The sequence below is a fragment of the Symphalangus syndactylus genome, chromosome 3 (genome assembly GCF_028878055.3).
Source record: "Symphalangus syndactylus isolate Jambi chromosome 3, NHGRI_mSymSyn1-v2.1_pri, whole genome shotgun sequence".
Classification (NCBI taxonomy): Eukaryota; Metazoa; Chordata; class Mammalia; order Primates; family Hylobatidae; genus Symphalangus; species Symphalangus syndactylus.
In genome coordinates this window covers 926,247-946,836 of record NC_072425.2, presented here as the reverse complement: position 1 = coordinate 946,836, position 20,590 = coordinate 926,247, and positions in this window count along the sequence as shown.

Below are 20,590 nucleotides of genomic sequence, written 5' to 3'. Positions count from 1 at the left end.
ACTTCTTTCTGTTCTGTGCATTCAACTAACAGAGTTGAACCTTACTTTTGATTGAGCCTTTCTGAAACACTCTTTCTGTAGAAACTGCAATTGGACATTCTGAGCGCGAAGAGGCCTATATTGGGAAAAATAATATCTTCAAATAAAAATTACACAGAAGCATTGTGTGAAACTTATTTCTGATATGTTCATTAAGCTAACAGAGTTAAACCATACTTTTGATTGCGCAGTTCTGAACACTCTTTCTGTAGAAAATTGAAGTGGACATTCGGAGCGCTAAGAGGGTAATAGTGGAAAAAGGAATATATACAAATATAAACTACACAGTAGCATTCTGTGAAAATTCTTTCTGTTCTGTGCATTCAACTAACAGAGTTGAACCTTACATTTGATTGAGCCGTTCTGAAACACTCTTTCTGTAGAAACTGCAATTGGACATGCTAAGAGCTAAGAGGCCTACATTGGGAAAAAGAATATCTTCAAATAAAAACTACACAGATGCATTCTGTGAAACTTATTTCTGATCTGTAAATTCAGTTAACAGAGATAAAACATATTTTTGATTGAGCAGTTATGAAACACTCTTTTTGTAGAAAATGCAAGTGGAGATTCGGAGCGCTAAGAGGGTAATAGTGGAAAAAGGAATGTCTTCAAATATAAACTACACAGAATCATTCGGTGAAAGTTCTTTCTGATCTGTGCATTCAGCTAACAGAGTTAAACCATACTTTTGATTGAGCAGATCTGAACACTCTTTCTGTAGAAAATGCAACTGGACATTTGGAGCGCTAAGAGCGTAGTAGTGGAAAAAGGAATATATTCAAATATAAACTACACAGAAGCATTCTGTGAAACTTCTTTCTGATCTGAGCATTCAGCTAACAGAGTTAAACCATACTTTTGATTGAGCAGTTTTGAAACACTCTGTCTGTAGAAAATGCAACTGGACATTCGTAGCGCTAAGGGGGTAATAGTGGAAAAAAGAATATGTTCAAATATAAACTACACAGAAGCATTGTATGAAACTTCTTTCTGTTCTGTGCATTCAACTAACAGAGTTGAACCATGCTTTTGATTGAGCCGTTCTGAAACACTCTTTCTGTAGAAACTGCAATTGGACATTCTTAGCGCTAAGAGGCCTATATTGGGAAAAAGAATGTCTACAAATAAAAACTACACAGAAGAATTGTGTGAAACTTCTTTCTGTTCTGTTTGTTCAACTAAAAGAGTTGAACCTTAGTTTTGATTGAGCCGTTCTGAAACACTCTTTCTGTAGAAAATGCAAGTGGAGATTCGGAGCGTTAAGAGGGTAATAGTGGAAAAAGGAATGTCTCCAAATATAAACTACACAGAATCATTCTGTGAAACTTCTTTCTGATCTGTGCATTCAGCTAACAGAGTTAAACCATACTTTTGATTGAGCAGATCTGAACACTCTTTCTGTAGAAAATGCAACTGGACATTTTGAGCGCTAAGAGATTAGTAGTGGAAAAAGGAATATATTCAAATACAAACTACACAGAAGCATTCTGTGAAACTTTTTTCTGATCTGAGCATTCAGCTAACAGAGTTAAACCATACTTTTGATTGAGCAGTTTTGAAACACTCTGTCTGTAGAAAATGCAACTGGACATTCGTAGCGCAAAGTGGGTAATAGTGGAAAAAAGAATATTTTCAAATATAAACTACACAGAAGCATTGTATGAAACTTCTTTCTGTTCTGTGCATTCAACTAAGAGAGTTGAACCTTACTTTTGATTGAGCCTTTCTGAAACACTCTTTCTGTAGAAACTGCAATTGGACATTCTGAGCGCTAAGAGGCCTCTATTGGGAAAAATAATATCTTCAAATAAAAACTACACAGAAGCATTGTGTGAAACTTATTTCTGATATGTTCATTAAGCTAACAGAGTTAAACCATACTTTTGATTGCGCAGTTCTGAACACTCTTTCTGTAGAAAATGCAAGTGGACATTCGGAGCGCTAAGAGGGTAATAGTGGAAAAAGGAATATATTCAAATATAAACTACACAGTAGCATTCTGTGAAAATTCTTTCTGTTCTGTGCATTCAACTAACAGAGTTGAACCTTACTTTTGATTGAGCCGTTCTGAAACACTCTTTCTGTAGAAACTGCAATTGGACATGCTAAGCGCTAAGAGGCCTACATTGGGAAAAAGAATATCTTCAAATAAAAACTACACAGATGCATTCTGTGAAACTTATTTCTGATCTGTAAATTCAGTTAACAGAGATAAAACATATTTTTGTTTGAGCAGTTATGAAACACTCTTTTTGTAGAAAATGCAAGTGGAGATTCGGAGCGCTAAGTGGGTAATAGTGGAAAAAGGAATGTCTTCAAATATAAACTACACAGAATCATTCGGTGAAACTTCCTTCTGATTTGTGCATTCAGCTAACAGAGTTAAACCATACTTTTGATTGAGCAGATCTGAACACTCTTTCTGTAGAAAATGCAACTGGACATTTGGAGCGCTAAGAGCGTAGTAGTGGAAAAAGGAATATATTCAAATATAAACTACACAGAAGCATTCTGTGAAACTTCTTTCTGATCTGAGCATTCAGCTAACAGAGTTAAACCATACTTTTGATTGAGCAGTTTTGAAACACTCTGTCTGTAGAAAATGCAACTGGACATTCGTAGCGCTAAGTGGGTAATAGTGGAAAAAAGAATATGTTCAAATATGAACTACACAGAAGCATTGTATGAAACTTCTTTCTGTTCTGTGCATTCAACTAACAGAGTTGAACCTTACTTTTGATTGAGCCGTTCTGAAACACTCTTTCTGTAGAAACTGCAATTGGACATTCTGAGCGCTAAGAGGCCTATATTGGGAAAAAGAATGTCTACAAATAAAAACTACACAGAAGAATTGTGTGAAACTTCTTTCTGTTCTGTTTGCTCAACTAAAAGAGTTGAACCTTAGTTTTGATTGAGCCGTTCTGAAACACTCTTTCTGTAGAAAATGAAAGTGGAGATTCGGATCGTTAAGAGGGTAATAGTGGAAAAAGGAATGTCTCCAAATATAAACTACACAGAATCATTCTGTGAAACTTCTTTCTGATCTGTGCATTCAGCTAACAGAGTTAAACCATACTTTTGATTGAGCAGATCTGAACACTCTTTCTGTAGAAAATGCAACTGGACATTTGGAGCGCTAAGAGAGTAGTAGTGGAAAAAGGAATATATTCAAATATAAACTACACAGAAGCATTCTGTTAAACTTTTTTCTGATCTGAGCATTCAGCTAACAGAGTTAAACCATACTTTTGATTGAGCAGTTTTGAAACACTCTGTCTGTAGAAAATGCAACTGGACATTCGTAGCGCCAAGTGGGTAATAGTGGAAAAAAGAATATCTTCAAATATAAACTACACAGAAGCATTGTATGAAATTTCTTTCTGTTCTGCGCATTCAACTAACAGAGTTGAACCTTACTTTTGATTGAGCCTTTCTGAAACACTCTTTCTGTAGAAACTGCAATTGGACATTCTTAGCGCTAAGAGGCCTATATTGGGAAAAAGAATGTCTACAAATAAAAACTACACAGAAGAATTGTGTGAAACTTCTTTCTGTTCTGTTTGTTCAACTAAAAGAGTTGAACCTTAGTTTTGATTGAGCCGTTCTGAAACACTCTTTCTGTAGAAAATGCAAGTGGAGATTCGGAGCGTTAGGAGGGTAATAGTGGAAAAAGGAATGTCTCCAAATATAAACTACACAGAATCATTCTGTGAAACTTCTTTCTGATCTGTGCATTCAGCTAACAGAGTTAAACCATACTTTTGATTGAGCAGATCTGAACACTCTTTCTGTAGAAAATGCATATGGACATTTGGAGCGCTAAGAGAGTAGTAGTGGAAAAAGGAATATATTCAAATATAAACTACACAGTAGCATTCTGTGAAAATTCTTTCTGTTCTGTGCATTCAACTAACAGAGTTGAACCTTACTTTTGATTGAGCCGTTCTGAAACACTCTTTCTGTAGAAACTGCAATTGGACATGCTAAGCGCTAAGAGGCCTACATTGGGAAAAAGAATATCTTCAAATAAAAAGTACACAGATGCATTCTGTGAAACATATTTCTGATCTGTAAATTCAGTTAACAGAGATAAAACATATTTTTGATTGAGCAGTTATGAAACACTCTTTTTGTAGAAAGTGCAACTGGAGATTCGGAGCGCTAAGAGGGTAATAGTGGAAAAAGGAATGTCTTCAAATATAAACTACACAGAATCATTCGGTGAAACATCTTTCTGATCTGTGCATTCAGCTAACACAGTTAAACCATACTTTTGATTGAGCAGATCTGAACATTCTTTCTGTAGAAAATGCAACTGGACATTTGGAGCGCTAAGAGCGTAGTAGTGGAAAAAGGAATATATTCAAATATAAACTACACAGAAGCATTCTGTGAAACTTCTTTCTGTTCTGAGCATTCAGCTAACAGAGTAAAACCATACTTTTGATTGAGCAGTTTTGAAACACTCTGTCTGTAGAAAATGCAACTGGACATTCGTAGCGCCAAGTGGATAATAGTGGAAAAAAGAATATGTTCAAATATAAACTACACAGAAGCATTGTATGAAACTACTTTCTGTTCTGTGCATTCAACTAACAGAGTTGAACCTTACTTTTGATTGAGCCTTTATGAAACACTCTTTCTGTAGAAACTGCAATTGGACATTCTGAGCGCTAAGAGGCCTCTATTGGGAAAAATAATATCTTCAAATAAAAACTACACAGAAGAATTGTGTGAAACTTCTTTCTGTTCTGTTTGTTCAACTAAAAGAGTTGAACCTTAGTTTTGATTGAGCCGTTCTGAAACACTCTTTCTGTAGAAAATGCAAGTGGAGATTCGGAGCGTTAAGAGGGTAATAGTGGAAAAAGGAATGTCTCCAAATATAAACTACACAGAATCATTCTGTGAAACTTCTTTCTGATCTGTGCATTCAGCTAACAGAGTTAAACCATACTTTTGATTGAGCAGATCTGAACACTCTTTCTGTAGAAAATGCAACTGGACATTTGGAGCGCTAAGAGAGTAGTAGTGGAAAAAGGAATATATTCAAATATAAACTACACAGAAGCATTCTGTGAAACTTCTTTCTGATCTGAGCATTCAGCTAACAGAGTTAAACCATACTTTTGATTGAGCAGTTTTGAAACACTCTGTCTGTAGAAAATGCAACTGGACATTCGTAGCGCCAAGTGGGTAATAGTGGAAAAAAGAATATCTTCAAATATAAACTACACAGAAGCATTGTATGAAATTTCTTTCTGTTCTGCGCATTCAACTAACAGAGTTGAACCTTACTTTTGATTGAGCCTTTCTGAAACACTCTTTCTGTAGAAACTGCAATTGGACATTCTGAGCTCTAAAAGGCCTATATTGGGAAAAATAATATCTTCAAATAAAAACTACACAGAAGCATTGTGTGAAACTTATTTCTGATATGTTCATTAAGCTAACAGAGTTAAACCATACTTTTGATTGCGCAGTTCTGAACACTCTTTCTGTAGAAAATGCAAGTGGACATTCGGAGCGCTAAGAAGGTAATAGTGGAGAAAGGAATATATTCAAATATAAACTACACAGTAGCATTCTGTGAAAATTCTTTCTGTTCTGTGCATTCAACTAACAGAGTTGAACCTTACTTTTGATTGAGCCGTTCTGAAACACTCTTTCTGTAGAAACTGCAATTGGACATGCTAAGCGCTAAGAGGCCTACATTGGGAAAAAGAATATCTTCAAATAAAAACTACACAGATGCATTCTGTGAAACTTATTTCTGATCTGTAAATTCAGTTAACAGAGATAAAACATATTTTTGATTGAGCAGTTATGAAACACTCTTTTTGTAGAAAATGCAAGTGGAGATTCGGAGCGCTAAGAGGGTAATAGTCGAAAAAGGAATGTCTTCAAATATAAACTACACAGAATCATTCGGTGAAACTTCTTTCTGATCTGTGCATTCAGCTAACAGAGTTAAACCATACTTTTGATTGACCAGATCTGAACACTCTTTCTGTAGAAAATGCAACTGGACATTTGGAGCGCTAAGAGCGTAATAGTGGAAAAAGGAATATATTCAAATATAAACTACACAGAAGCATTCTGTGAAACTTCTTTCTGATCTGAGCATTCAGCTAACAGAGTTAAACCATACTTTTGATTGAGCAGTTTTGAAACACTCTGTCTGTAGAAAATGCAACTGGACATTCGTAGCGCTAAGTCGGTAATAGTGGAAAAAAGAATATGTTCAAATATAAACTACACAGAAGCATTGTATGAAACTTCTTTCTGTTCTGTGCATTCAACTAACAGAGTTGAACCTTACTTTTGATTGAGCCGTTCTGAAACATTCTTTCTGTAGAAACTGCAATTGGACATTCTGAGCGCTAAGAGGCCTATATTGGGAAAAAGAATGTCTACAAATAAAAACTACACAGAAGAATTGCGTGAAACTTCTTTCTGTTCTGTTTGTTCAACTAAAAGAGTTGAACATTAGTTTTGATTGAGCCGTTCTGAAACACTCTTTCTGTAGAAAATGCAAGTGGAGATTCGGAGCGCTAAGAGGGTAATAGTGGAAAAAGGAATGTCTCCAAATATAAACTACACAGAATCATTCTGTGAAACTTCTTTCTGATCTGTGCATTCAGCTAACAGAGTTAAACCATACTTTTGATTGAGCAGACATGAACACTCTTTCTGTAGAAAATGCAACTGGACATTTGGAGCGCTAAGAGAGTAGTAGTGGAAAAAGGAATATATTCAAATATAAACTACACAGAAGCATTCTGTGAAACTTCTTTCTGATCTGAGCATTCAGCTAACAGAGTTAAACCATACTTTTGATTGAGCAGTTTTGAAACACTCTGTCTGCAGAAAATGCAACTGGACATTCGTAGCGCTAAGTGGGTAAGAGTGGAAAAAAGAATATGTTCAAATATAAACTACACAGAAGCATTGTATGAAACTTCTTTCTGTTCTGTGCATTCAACTAACAGAGTTGAACCTCACTTTTGATTGAGCCTTTCTGAAACACTCTTTCTGTAGAAACCGCAATTGGACATTCTGAGCGCTAAGAGGCCTCTATTGGGAAAAATAATATCTTCAAATAAAAACTACACAGAAGCATTGTGTGAAACTTATTTCTGATATGTTCATTAAGCTAACAGAGTTAAACCATACTTTTGATTGCGCAGTTCTGAACACTCTTTCTGTAGAAAATGCAAGTGGACATTCGTAGCGCTAAGAGCGTAATAGTGGAGAAAGGTATGTATTCAAATATAAACTACACAGTAGCATTCTGTGAAAATTCTTTCTGTTCTGTGCATTCAACTAACAGAGTTGAACCTTACTTTTGATTGAGCCGTTCTGAAACACTCTTTCCGTAGAAACTGCAATTGGACATGCTAAGCGCTAAGAGGCCTACATTGGGAAAAAGAATATCTTCAAATAAAAACTACACAGATGCATTCTGTGAAACTTATTTCTGATCTGTAAATTCAGTTAACAGAGATAAAACATATTTTTGATTGAGCAGTTATGAAACACTCTTTTTGTAGAAAATGCAAGTGGAGATTCGGAGCGCTAAGAGGGTAATAGTGGAAAAAGGAATGTCTTCAAATATAAACTACACAGAATCATTCGGTGAAACTTCTTTCTGATCTGTGCATTCAGCTAACAGAGTTAAACCATACTTTTGATTGAGCAGATCTGAACACTCTTTCTGTAGAAAATGCAACTGGACATTTGGAGCGCTAAGAGCGTAGAAGTGGAAAAAGGAATATATTCAATTATAAACTACACAGAAGCATTCTGTGAAACTTCTTTCTGATCTGAGCATTCAGCTAACAGAGTTAAACCATACTTTTGATTGAGCAGTTTTGAAACACTCTGTCTGTAGAAAATGCAACTGGACATTCGTAGCGCCAAGTAGGTAATAGTGGAAAAAAGAATATGTTCAAATATAAACTACACAGAAGCATTGTATGAAACTTCTTTCTGTTCTGTGCATTCAACTAACAGAGTTGAACCTTACTTTTGATTGAGCCTTTCTGAAACACTCTTTCTGTAGAAACTGCAATTGGACATTCTGAGCGCTAAGAGGCCTCTATTGGGAAAAATAATATCTTCAAATAAAAACTACACAGAAGCATTGTGTGAAACTTATTTCTGATATGTTCATTAAGATAACAGAGTTAAACCATACTTTTGATTGCGCAGTTCTGAACACTCTTTCTGTAGAAAATGCAAGTGGACATTCGTAGCGCTAAGAGGGTAATAGTGGAGAAAGGAATATATTCAAATATAAACTACACAGTAGCATTCTGTGAAAATTCTTTCTGTTCTGTGCATTCAACTAACAGAGTTGAACCTTACTTTTGATTGAGCCGTTCTGAAACACTCTTTCTGTAGAAACTGCAATTGGACATGCTAAGCGCTAAGAGGCCTACATTGGGAAAAAGAATATCTTCAAAAAAAAGTACACAGATGCATTCTGTGAAACATATTTCTGATCTGTAAATTCAGTTAACAGAGATAAAACATATTTTTGATTGAGCAGTTATGAAACACTCTTTTTGTAGAAAATGCAACTGGAGATTCGGAGCGCTAAGAGGGTAATAGTGGAAAAAGGAATGTCTTCAAATATAAACTACACAGAATCATTCGGTGAAACATCTTTCTGATCTGTGCATTCAGCTAACACAGTTAAACCATACTTTTGATTGAGCAGATCTGAACATTCTTTCTGTAGAAAATGCAACTGGACATTTGGAGCGCTAAGAGCGTAGTAGTGGAAAAAGGAATATATTCAAATATAAACTACACAGAAGCATTCTGTGAAACTTGTTTCTGATCTGAGCATTCAGCTAACAGAGTAAAACCATACTTTTGATTGAGCAGTTTTGAAACACTCTGTCTGTAGAAAATGCAACTGGACATTCGTAGCGCCAAGTGGATAATAGTGGAAAAAAGAATATGTTCAAATATAAACTACACAGAAGCATTGTATGAAACTACTTTCTGTTCTGTGCATTCAACTAACAGAGTTGAACCTTACTTTTGATTGAGCCTTTATGAAACACTCTTTCTGTAGAAACTGCAATTGGACATTCTGAGCGCTAAGAGGCCTCTATTGGGAAAAATAATATCTTCAAATAAAAACTACACAGAAGAATTGTGTGAAACTTCTTTCTGTTCTGTTTGTTCAACTAAAAGAGTTGAACCTTAGTTTTGATTGAGCCGTTCTGAAACACTCTTTCTGTAGAAAATGCAAGTGGAGATTCGGCGCGTTAAGAGGGTAATAGTGGAAAAAGGAATGTCTCCAAATATAAACTACACAGAATCATTCTGTGAAACTTCTTTCTGATCTGTGCATTCAGCTAACAGAGTTAAACCATACTTTTGATTGAGCAGATCTGAACACTCTTTCTGTAGAAAATGCAACTGGACATTTGGAGCGCTAAGAGAGTAGTAGTGGAAAAAGGAATATATTCAAATATAAACTACACAGAAGCATTCTGTGAAACTTCTTTCTGATCTGAGCATTCAGCTAACAGAGTTAAACCATACTTTTGATTGAGCAGTTTTGAAACACTCTGTCTGTAGAAAATGCAACTGGACATTCGTAGCGCCAAGTGGGTAATAGTGGAAAAAAGAATATCTTCAAATATAAACTACACAGAAGCATTGTATGAAATTTCTTTCTGTTCTGCGCATTCAACTAACAGAGTTGAACCTTACTTTTGATTGAGCCTTTCTGAAACACTCTTTCTGTAGAAACTGCAATTGGACATTCTGAGCTCTAAAAGGCCTATATTGGGAAAAATAATATCTTCAAATAAAAACTACACAGAAGCATTGTGTGAAACTTATTTCTGATATGTTCATTAAGCTAACAGAGTTAAACCATACTTTTGATTGCGCAGTTCTGAACACTCTTTCTGTAGAAAATGCAAGTGGACATTCGGAGCGCTAAGAAGGTAATAGTGGAGAAAGGAATATATTCAAATATAAACTACACAGTAGCATTCTGTGAAAATTCTTTCTGTTCTGTGCATTCAACTAACAGAGTTGAACCTTACTTTTGATTGAGCCGTTCTGAAACACTCTTTCTGTAGAAACTGCAATTGGACATGCTAAGCGCTAAGAGGCCTACATTGGGAAAAAGAATATCTTCAAATAAAAACTACACAGATGCATTCTGTGAAACTTATTTCTGATCTGTAAATTCAGTTAACAGAGATAAAACATATTTTTGATTGAGCAGTTATGAAACACTCTTTTTGTAGAAAATGCAAGTGGAGATTCGGAGCGCTAAGAGGGTAATAGTCGAAAAAGGAATGTCTTCAAATATAAACTACACAGAATCATTCGGTGAAACTTCTTTCTGATCTGTGCATTCAGCTAACAGAGTTAAACCATACTTTTGATTGACCAGATCTGAACACTCTTTCTGTAGAAAATGCAACTGGACATCTGGAGCGCTAAGAGCGTAATAGTGGAAAAAGGAATATATTCAAATATAAACTACACAGAAGCATTCTGTGAAACTTCTTTCTGATCTGAGCATTCAGCTAACAGAGTTAAACCATACTTTTGATTGAGCAGTTTTGAAACACTCTGTCTGTAGAAAATGCAACTGGACATTCGTAGCGCTAAGTCGGTAATAGTGGAAAAAAGAATATGTTCAAATATAAACTACACAGAAGCATTGTATGAAACTTCTTTCTGTTCTGTGCATTCAACTAACAGAGTTGAACCTTACTTTTGATTGAGCCGTTCTGAAACATTCTTTCTGTAGAAACTGCAATTGGACATTCTGAGCACTAAGAGGCCTATATTGGGAAAAAGAATGTCTACAAATAAAAACTACACAGAAGAATTGCGTGAAACTTCTTTCTGTTCTGTTTGTTCAACTAAAAGAGTTGAACATTAGTTTTGATTGAGCCGTTCTGAAACACTCTTTCTGTAGAAAATGCAAGTGGAGATTCGGAGCGCTAAGAGGGTAATAGTGGAAAAAGGAATGTCTCCAAATATAAACTACACAGAATCATTCTGTGAAACTTCTTTCTGATCTGTGCATTCAGCTAACAGAGTTAAACCATACTTTTGATTGAGCAGACATGAACACTCTTTCTGTAGAAAATGCAACTGGACATTTGGAGCGCTAAGAGAGTAGTAGTGGAAAAAGGAATATATTCAAATATAAACTACACAGAAGCATTCTGTGAAACTTCTTTCTGATCTGAGCATTCAGCTAACAGAGTTAAACCATACTTTTGATTGAGCAGTTTTGAAACACTCTGTCTGCAGAAAATGCAACTGGACATTCGTAGCGCTAAGTTGGTAAGAGTGGAAAAAAGAATATGTTCAAATATAAACTACACAGAAGCATTGTATGAAACTTCTTTCTGTTCTGTGCATTCAACTAACAGAGTTGAACCTCACTTTTGATTGAGCCTTTCTGAAACACTCTTTCTGTAGAAACCGCAATTGGACATTCTGAGCGCTAAGAGGCCTCTATTGGGAAAAATAATATCTTCAAATAAAAACTACACAGAAGCATTGTGTGAAACTTATTTCTGATATGTTCATTAAGCTAACAGAGTTAAACCATACTTTTGATTGCGCAGTTCTGAACACTCTTTCTGTAGAAAATGCAAGTGGACATTCGGAGCGCTAAGAGGGTATTAGTGGAAAAAGGAATATATTCAAATATAAACTACACAGTAGCATTCTGTGAAAATTCTTTCTGTTCTGTGCATTCAACTAACAGAGTTGAACGTTACTTTTGATTGAGCCGTTCTGAAACACTCTTTCTGTAGAAACTGCAAGTGGACATGCTAAGCGCTAAGAGGCCTACATTGGGAAAAAGAATATCTTCAAATAAAAACTACACAGATGCATTCTGTGAAACTTATTTCTGATCTGTAGATCCAGGCAACAGAGATAAAACATATTTTTGATTGAGCAGTTATGAAACACTCTTTTTGTAGAAAATGCAAGTGGAGATTCGGAGCGCTAACAGGGTAATAGTGGAAAAAGGAATGTCTTCAAATATAAACTACACAGAATCATTCGGTGAAACTTCTTTCTGATATGTGCATTCAGCTAACAGAGTTAAACCATACTTTTGATTGAGCAGATCTGAACACTCTTTCTGTAGAAAATGCAACTGGACATTTGGAGCGCTAAGAGCGTAGTAGTGGAAAAAGGAATATATTCAAATATAAACTACACAGAAGCATTCTGTGAAACTTCTTTCTGATCTGAGCATTCAGCTAACAGAGTTCAACCATACTTTTGATTGAGCAGTTTTGAAACACTCTGTCTGTAGAAAATGCAACTGGACATTCGTAGCACTAAGTGGGTAATAGTGGAAAAAAGAATATGTTCAAATATAAACTACACAGAAGCATTGTATGAAACTTCTTTCTGTTCTGTGCATTCAACTAACAGAGTTGAACCTTACTTTTGATTGAGCCGTTCTGAAACACTCTTTCTGTAGAAACTGCAATTGGACATTCTGAGCGCTAAGAGGCCTATATTGGGAAAAAGAATGTCTACAAATAAAAACTACACAGAAGAATTGTGTGAAACTTCTTTCTGTTCTGTTTGTTCAACTAAAAGAGTTGAACCTTAGTTTTGTTTGAGCCGTTCTGAAACACTCTTTCTGTAGAAAATGCAAGTGGAGATTCGGAGCGCTAAGAGGGTAATAGTGGAAAAAGGAATGTCTCCAAATATAAACTACACAGAATCATTCTGTGAAACTTCTTTCTGATCTGTGCATTCAGCTAACAGTGTTAAACCATACTTTTGATTGAGCAGATCTGAACACTCTTTCTGTTGAAAATGCAACTGGACATCTGGAGCGCTAAGAGCGTAGTAGTGGAAAAAGGAATATATTCAAATATAAACTACACAGAAGCATTCTGTGAAACTTCTTTCTGATCTGAGCATTCAGCTAACAGATTTAAACCATACCTTTGATTGAGCAGATTTGAAACACTCTGTCTGTAGAAAATGCAACTGGACATTCTTAGCGCTAAGTGGTTAATAGTGGAAAAAAGAATATGTTCATATATAAACTACACAGAAGCATTGTATGAAACTTCTTTCTGTTCTGTGCATTCAACTAACAGAGTTGAACCTTACTTTTGATTGAGCCTTTCTGAAACACTCTTTCTGTAGCAACTGCAATTGGACATTCTGAGCGCTAAGAGGCCTATATTGGGAAAAATAATATCTTCAAATAAAAACTACACAGAAGCATTGTGTGAAACTTATTTCTGATATGTTCATTAAGCTAACAGAGTTAAACCATACTTTTGATTGCGCAGTTCTGAACACTCTTTCTGTACAAAATGCAAGTGGACATTCGGAGCGCTAAGAGGGTAATAGTGGAAAAAGGAATATATTCAAATATAAACTACACAGTAGCATTCTGTGAAAATTCTTTCTGTTCTGTGTATTCAACTAACGGAGTTGAACCTTACTTTTGATTGAGCCGTTCTGAAACACTCTTTCAGTAGAAACTGCAATTGGACATGCTAAGCGCTAAGAGGCCTACATTGGGAAAAAGAATATCTTCAAATAAAACTACACAGATGCATTCTGTGAAACTTATTTCTGATCTGTAAATTCAGTTAACAGAGATAAAACATATTTTTGATTGAGCAGTTATGAAACAATCTTTTTGTAGAAAATGCAAGTGGAGATTCGGAGCGCTAAGAGGGTAATAGTGGAAAAAGGAATGTCTTCAAATATAAACTACACAGAATCATTCGGTGAAACTTCTTTCTGATCTGTGCATTCAGCTAAGAGAGTTAAACCATACTTTTGATTGAGCAGATCTGAACACTCTTTCTGTAGAAAATGCCACTGGACATTTGGAGCGCTAAGAGAGTAGTAGTGGAAAAAGGAATATATTCAAATATAAACTACACAGAAGCATTCTGTGAAACTTCTTTCCGATCTGAGCATTCAGCTAACAGAGTTTAACCATACTTTTGATTGAGCAGTTTTGAAACACTCTGTCTGTAGAAAATGCAACTGGACATTCGTAGCGCTAAGTGGGTAATAGTGGAAAACAGAATATTTTCAAATATAAACTACACAGAGGCATTGTATGAAACTTCTTTCTGTTCTGTGCATTCAACTAACAGAGTTGAACCTTACTTTTGATTGAGCCTTTCTGAAACACTCTTTCTGTAGAAACTGCAATTGGACATTCTGAGCGCTAAGAGGCCTCTATTGGGAAAAATAATATCTTCAAATAAAAACTACACAGAAGCATTGTGTGAAACTTATTTATGATATGTTCATTAAGCAAACAGAGTTAAACCATACTTTTGATTGCGCAGTTCTGAACACTCTTTCTGTAGAAAATGCAAGTGGACATTCGGAGCGCTAAGAGGGTAATAGTGGAAAAAGGAATATATTCAAATATAAACTACACAGTAGCATTCTGTGAAAATTCTTTCCGTTCTGTGCATTCAACTAACAGAGTTGAACCTTACTTTTGATTGAGCCGTTCTGAAACACTCTTTGTGTAGAAACTGCAATTGGACATGCTAAGCGCTAAGAGGCCTACATTGGGAAAAAGAATATCTTCAAATAAAAACTACACAGATGCATTCTGTGAAACTTATTTCTGATCTGTAAATTCAGTTAACAGAGATAAAACATATTTTTGATTGAGCAGTTATGAAACACTCTTTTTGTAGAAAATTCAAGTGGAGATTCGGAGCGCTAAGAGGGTAATAGTGGAAAAAGGAATGTCTTCAAATATAAACTACACAGAATCATTCGGTGAAAGTTCTTTCTGATCTGTGCATTCAGCTAACAGAGTTAAACCATACTTTTGATTGAGCAGATCTGAACACTCTTTCTGTTGAAAATGCAACTGGACATCTGGAGCGCTAAGAGCGTAGTAGTGGAAAAAGGAATATATTCAAATATAAACTACACAGAAGCATTCTGTGAAACTTCTTTCTGATCTGAGCATTCAGCTAACAGATTTAAACCATACTTTTGATTGAGCAGATTTGAAACACTCAGTCTGTAGAAAATGCAACTGGACATTCTTAGCGCTAAGTGGTTAATAGTGGAAAAAAGAATATGTTCATATATAAACTACACAGATGCATTGTATGAAACTTCTTTCTGTTCTGTGCATTCAACTAACAGAGTTGAACCTTACTTTTGATTGAGCCTTTCTGAAACACTCTTTCTGTAGCAACTGCAATTGGACATTCTGAGCGCTAAGAGGCCTATATTGGGAAAAATAATATCTTCAAATAAAAACTACACAGAAGCATTGTGTGAAACTTATTTCTGATATGTTCATTAAGCTAACAGAGTTAAACCATACTTTTGATTGCGCAGTTCTGAACACTCTTTCTGTAGAAAATGCAAGTGGACATTCGGAGCGCTAAGAGGGTAGTAGTGGAAAAAGGAATGTCTTCAAATATAAACCTCACAGAATCATTCTGTGAAACTTCTTTCTGATCTGTGCATTCAGCTAACAGAGTTAAACAATACTTTTGATTGAGCAGATCTGAACACTCTTTCTGTAGAAAATGCAACTGGACATTTGGAGCGCTAAGAGCGTAGTAGTGGAAAAAGGAATATATTCAAATATAAACTACGCAGAAGCATTCTGTGAAACTTCTTTCTGATCTGAGCATACAGCTAAAAGAGTTAAACCATACTTTTGATTGAGCAGTTTTGAAACACTCTGTCTGTAGAAAATGCAACTGGACATTCGTAGCGCTAAGTGGGTAATAGTGGAAAAAAGAATATGTTCAAATATAAACTACACAGAAGCATTTTATGAAACTTCTTTCTGTTCTGTGCATTCAACTAACAGAGTTGAACCTTACTTTTGATTGAGCCGTTCTGAAACACTCTTTCTGTAGAAACTGCAATTGGACATTCTGAGCGCTAAGAGGCCTATATTGGGAAAAAGAATGTCTACAAATAAAAACTACACAGAAGAATTGTGTGAAACTTCTTTCTGTTCTGTTTGTTCAACTAAAAGAGTTGAACCTTAGTTTTGATTGAGCCGTTCTGAAACACTCTTTCTGTAGAAAATGCAAGTGGAGATTCGGAGCGCTAAGAGGGTAATAGTGGAAAAAGGAATGTCTCCAAATATAAACTACACAGAATCATTCTGTGAAACTTCTTTCTGACCTGTGCATTCAGCTAACAGAGTAAAACCAAACTTTTGATTGAGCAGATCTGAACACTCTTTCTGTAGAAAATGCAACTGTACATTTGGAGCGCTAAGAGAGTAGTAGTAGAAAAAGGGATATATTCAAATATAAACTACACAGAAGCATTCTGTGAAACTTCTTTCTGATCTGAGCATTCAGCTAACAGAGTTAAACCATACTTTTGATTGAGCAGTTTTGAAACACTCTGTCTGTAGAAAATGCAACTGGACATTCGTAGCGCCAAGTGGGTAATAGTGGAAAAAAGAATATGTTCAAATATAAACTACACAGAAGCATTGTATGAAACTACTTTCTGTTCTGTGCATTCAACTCACAGAGTTGAACCTTACTTTTGATTGAGCCTTTCTGAAACACTCTTTCTGTAGAAACTGCAATTGGACATTCTGAGCGCTAAGAGGACTCTATTGGGAAAAATAATATCTTCAAATAAAAACTACACAGAAGCATTGTGTGAAACTTATTTCTGATATGTTCATTAAGTTAACAGAGTTAAACCATACTTTGATTGCGCAGTTCTGAACACTCTTTCTGTAGAAAATGCAAGTGGACATTCGGAGCGCTAAGAGGGTAATAGTGGAAAAAGGAATATAATAAATATAAACTACACAGTAGCATTCTGTGAAAATTCTTTCTGTTCTGTGCATTCAACTAACAGAGTTGAACCTTACTTTTAATTGAGCCGTTCTGAAACACTCTTTCTGTAGAAACTGCAATTGGACATGCTAAGCGCTAAGAGGCCTACATTGGGAAAAAGAATATCTTCAAATAAAAACTACACAGATGCATTCTGTGAAACTTCTTTCTGTTCTGTTTGTTCAACTAAAAGAGTTGAACCTTAGTTTTGATTGAGCCGTTCTGAAACACTCTTTCTGTAGAAAATGCAAGTAGAGATTCGGAGCGCTAAGAGGGTAATAGTGGAAAAAGGAATGTCTCCAAATATAAACTACACAGAATCATTCTGTGAAACATCTTTCTGATCTGTGCATTCAGCTAACAGAGTTAAACCATACTTTTGATTGAGCAGATCTGAACACTCTTTCTGTAGAAAATACAACTGGACATTTGGAGCGCTAAGAGCGTAGTAGTGGAAAAAGGAATATATTCAAATATAAACTACACAGAAGCATTCTGTGAAACTTCTTTCTGATCTGAGCATTCAGCTAACAGAGTTAAACCATACTTTTGATTGAGCAGTTTTGAAACACTCTGTCTGTAGAAAATGCCACTGGATATTCGTAGCGCTAAGTGGGTAATAGTGGAAAAAAGAATATGTTCAAATATAAACTACACAGAAGCATTGTATGAAACTTCTTTCTGTTCTGTGCATTCAACTAAGAGAGTTGAACCTTACTTTTGATTGAGCCGTTCTGAAACACTCTTTCTGTAGAAACTGCAATTGGACATTCTGAGCGCTAAGAGGCCTATATTGGGAAAAAGAATGTCTACAAATAAAAACTACACAGAAGAATTGTGTGAAACTTCTTTCTGTTCTGTTTGTTCAACTAAAAGAGTTGAACCTTAGTTTTGATTGAGCCGTTCTGAAACACTCTTTCTGTAGAAAATGCAAGTGGAGATTCCGAGCGCTTAGAGGGTAATAGTGGAAAAAGGAATGTCTCCAAATATAAACTACACAGAATCATTCTGTGAAACTTCTTTCTGATATGTACATTAAGCTAACAGAGTTAAACCATACTTTTGATTGCGCAGTTCTGAACACTCTTTCTGTAGAAAATGCAAGTGGACATTCGGAGCGCTAAGAGGGTAATAGTGGAAAAAGGAATATATTCAAATATAAACTACACAGTAGCATTCTGTGAAAATTCTTTCTGTTCTGTGCATTCAACTAACAGAGTTGAACCTTACTTTTGATTGAGCCGTTCTGAAACACTCTTTCTGTAGAAACTGCAATTGGACATGCTAAGCGCTAAGAGGCCTACATTGGGAAAAAGAATATCTTCAAATAAAAACTACACAGATGCATTCTGTGAAACTAATTTCTGATCTGTAAATTCAGTTAACAGAGATAAAACATATTTTTGATTGAGCAGTTATGAAACACTCTTTTTGTAGAAAATGCAAGTGGAGATTCGGAGCGCTAAGAGGGTAATAGTGGAAAAAGGAATGTCTTCAAATATAAACTACACAGAATCATTCGGTGAAACTTCTTTCTGATCTGTGCATTCAGCTAACAGAGTTAAACCATACTTTTGATTGAGCAGATCTGAACACTCTTTCTGTAGAAAATGCAACTGGACATTTGGAGCGCTAAGAGCGGAGAAGTGGAAAAAGGAATATATTCAATTATAAACTACACAGAAGCATTCTGTGAAACTTCTTTCTGATCTGAGCATTCAGCTAACAGAGTTAAACCATACTTTTGATTGAGCAGTTTTGAAACACTCTGTCTGTAGAAAATGCAACTGGACATTCGTAGCGCCAAGTAGGTAATAGTGGAAAAAAGAATATGTTCAAATATAAACTACACAGAAGCATTGTATGAAACTTCTTTCTGTTCTGTGCATTCAACTAACAGAGTTGAACCTTACATTTGATTGAGCCTTTCTGAAACACTCTTTCTGTAGAAACTGCAATTGGACATTCTGAGCGCTAAGAGGCCTCTATTGGGAAAAATAATATCTTCAAATAAAAACTACACAGAAGCATTGTGTGAAACTTATTTCTGATATGTTCATTAAGCTAACAGAGTTAAACCATACTTTTGATTGTGCAGTTCTGAACACTCTTTCTGTAGAAAATTCAAGTGGACATTCGTAGCGCTAAGAGGGTAATAGTGGAGAAAGGAATATATTCAAATATAAACTACACAGTAGCATTCTGTGAAAATTCTTTCTGTTCTGTGCATTCAACTAACAGAGTTGAACCTTACTTTTGATTGAGCCGTTCTGAAACACTCTTTCTGTAGAAACTGCAATTGGACATGCTAAGCGCTAAGAGGCCTACATTGGGAAAAAGAATATCTTCAAATAAAAACTACACAGATGCATTCTGTGAAACTTATTTCTGATCTGTAAATTCAGTTAACAGAGATAAAACATATTTTTGATTGAGCAGTTATGAAACACTCTTTTTGTAGAAAATGCAAGTGGAGATTCGGAGCGCTAAGAGGGTAATAGTGGAAAAAGGAATGTCTTCAAATATAAACTACACAGAATCATTCGGTGAAACATCTTTCTGATCTGTGCATTCAGCTAACACAGTTAAACCATACTTTTGATTGAGCAGATCTGAACACTCTTTCTGTAGAAAATGCAACTGGACATTTGGAGCGCTAAGAGCGTAGTAGTGGAAAAAGGAATATATTCAAATATAAACTACACAGAAGCATTCTGTGAAACTTCTTTCTGATCTGAGCATTCAGCTAACAGAGTAAAACCATACTTTTGATTGAGCAGTTTTGAAACACTCTGTCTGTAGAAAATGCAACTGGACATTCGTAGCGCCAAGTGGATAATAGTGGAAAAAATAATATGTTCAAATATAAACTACACAGAAGCATTGTATGAAACTACTTTCTGTTCTGTGCATTCAACTAACAGAGTTGAACGTTACTTTTGATTGAGCCTTTATGAAACACTCTTTCTGTAGAAACTGCAATTGGACATTCTGAGCGCTAAGAGGCCTCTATTGGGAAAAATAATATCTTCAAATAAAAACTACACAGAAGCATTGTGTGAAACTTATTTCTGATATGTTCATTAAGCTAACAGAGTTAAACCATACTTTTGATTGTGCAGTTCTGAACACTCTTTCTGTAGAAAATGCAAGTGGACATTCGGAGCGCTAAGAGGGTAATAGTGGAAAAAGGAATATATTCAAATATAAACTACACAGTAGCATTCTGTGAAAATTCTTTCTGTTCTGTGCATTCAACTAACAGAGTTGAACCTTACTTTTAATTGAGCCGTTCTGAAACACTCTTTCTGTAGAAACTGCAATTGGACATGCTAAGCGCTAAGAGGCCTACATTGGGAAAAAGAATATCTTCAAATAAAAACTACACAGATGCATTCTGTGAAACTTATTTCTGATCTGTAAATTCAGTTAACAGAGATAAAACATATTTTTGATTGAGCAGTTATGAAACACTCTTTTTGTAGAAAATGCAAGTGGAGATTCGGAGCGCTAAGAGGGTAATAGTGGAAAAAGGAATGTCTTCAAATATAAAATACACAGAATCATTCGGTGAAACTTCTTTCTCATCTGTGCATTCAGCTAACAGAGTTAAACCATACTTTTGATTGTGCAGATCTGAACACTCTTTCTGTAGAAAATGGAACTGGACAGTTGGAGCGCTAAGA